The sequence below is a fragment of the Diadema antillarum genome, unplaced genomic scaffold, assembly GCF_040938485.1.
Source record: "Diadema antillarum isolate AM-2024a unplaced genomic scaffold, OU_Dant_1.0 seq00000716_RagTag, whole genome shotgun sequence".
In the NCBI taxonomy this organism is placed as follows: Eukaryota; Metazoa; Echinodermata; class Echinoidea; order Diadematoida; family Diadematidae; genus Diadema; species Diadema antillarum.
The window spans coordinates 430,814-433,110 of NW_027271620.1; the positions used below are offsets into that span (position 1 = coordinate 430,814).

The 2,297-nt window shown below is 43.9% G+C and overlaps 1 pseudogene; it reads right to left on the reverse strand.

The window, feature by feature from the left end:
* Positions 1–250: 250 nt before the first annotated feature.
* Positions 251–1,972, reverse strand: LOC139737934 (uncharacterized; annotated as a pseudogene).
* Positions 1,973–2,297: the final 325 nt, after the last annotated feature.

A 2,297-nucleotide genomic window follows, 5' to 3' on the forward strand; every position in this document is an offset into this window, starting at 1 on the left:
TGTGTATTTCTTAGCAGTTTTAATACTCGCACTTCGTTCAGTGAGAACCACGACCAAAAATGATAACATCAGTTGATAAGTTGGAATAGCAAAGCGGCAATACAAGGCTGTTACAATACTCTTGGTGATAACATTAAGTCGCTGTATATAATATGTCGGAGGTTATACATGAAGGCACTGTTGTGTACAATGTTAAACAAAACACATATCGCCACATTTAAGTTTATACACAAACATCATTCACGATCGTCTAGGTCCCAAGATTTAGGATAGTGGGCGCAAAATTTTGTTCTGTAGAAGGTTTAAAGTAGAACTCCCTAAAGGTTCTGGAGTTTGACCAGTTTGCTCTCGCCATTATTTCATGGATCGAAACACCGTGGCAAAAGGCAGCTGAACTGGCCGCACTACGATAGCTGTGGGCCGAGAAAATTGATGCATCTATCTTTGCTTTGACTAGGACATTCTTTAACCATCTTGCTATTGTGGCATTCGACGCCTTGTTGCGTGTCTTCCTCGTCGAAAGAAAAAGCTTTGTCTCCTTATTAGCCTGACGAGCCACTTCCGTTCGTCTGAGATATTCCTTTAGAGTACACAAAACGCAAATTTTTTCATTTGGAGTGTAAGCTGGTAATTCAACCGACTGGGAAGCGATATTCGCCTTGGGTGACGTTGTCTCTAACAAACCCATAATTTGAAAACTAGCTTGCACATTCATCATTTACAGTCATGTACGATGTATCAAGAAGACCTAACGTCTGAACTCTTTGAGCTGAAACAAGTGCAGTAAGAGAAATAAGCTTTTCACTCAACTGGAGTAAATCGAGATTTTCATTAACATCTAAGGAACTTAAATAGTCCAAAACCTTGGAAACATCCCAAGTGCTCGTGTACCTCGGTTTCGGAGGTTTCTCATTAAATATTCCCTTCATCAATCGTATGATAAGCGGATGCTTTCCAACAGAATAACCATTAATAGGTGATAGCGCTGAGCGATAACAGTTCACTGTAGAATAGCTCTTCCCCAAACTTTGGGAAGACAAAAAATTAACAACATGAACTATAGTTGGGTTAAACGGATCAAACGATCGTCTATTACAAAAATGTAGCCATTGGGACCAAGCAGACTCATACTGTTTGTTGGTATTTCCCTCCATGAGCGGGAGAGAAGACGTCTAGCGTCCTCCGAAAAGCCGTCTGCTTCCCATTGTTCGCCGAGATGGTCCAGGCGACTAGCCTGACGTCTGGCAACGTCGTGGGGAGGGGCTCTAGACACCCCCGTGGGAGGAGAATGGGCGGGGCTATTAATGACTCGAGGAGGATGGGGTACCAGGGCTGGGCTCTCCACAATGGAGCGATGAGCAGCACCATCTGGCAGCTGTCCTGGTGTAACTTGTGCAGGACTCTAGAAAGAATGCAAATAGGTGGAAATATATATGGGGTTAGCGAACTCCATGATAAAGAAAATGCGTTAACAGCGCATGAAAGTGGATCGCGTTTCCATGACACGAACATCTGCAATTTGGCATTGTGTCTACTAGCGAACAAATCAACATCAGGTGTAAATGACTTTAAATAGACAGAACTGTCGTAAAAATATGTGGTCGAAGGCTAAGTTCTTTGTTCATGTCCTTTCGAGACAGAGTGTCGGCCTCAATGTTATGAATGCCTGGTATGTAAGAGGCCGACAGCCAAACATTCCTACTAAGGCACCACGACCAAATTTCCCTTGCGATGTACTCTAGATTTGGGGTATTTCCTCCCATCTTGTTCACGTAAACCACTGTTTTGTTACTATCCGATTTCACGTGAATGTGTGTATTGGTAGTTACATCACAGAGCGCTTGGATTCCTCAATATACTGCGAGGAATTCAAGCACATTAATATGCAAAAGTGATTCGTCTTGCGACCACCTAGCTTGAACAAAGGAGCCGTCATTCTCACAAAAGGCTCCCCAGCCTGAATTACTTGCATCAGTGCTCACTGTCTAAGGCTGCGTTTATCAACTTTCCCCTGTTTAAACGACTTTCGAAAGCCCTTTCCATAGCCCTTTCCATAGCCCTTTCCATAGCCCTTTCGGAAGCCCTGTCCACTCCCTGTACTATCAATGTGCCACTTGGGCTGCGTTTATCAACTTTCCCCAGTTTAAACGACCTTCGAAAGCCCTTTCGATAGCCCTTTCGATAGCCCTTTCCATAGCCCTTTCGAAAGCCCAGTCCACTCCCTGTACTATTAATGTGCCGCTTGTTTTCGTCGGCTGCGTTTATCAACTTTCCATAGCCCTTTCCATAGCCCTTTC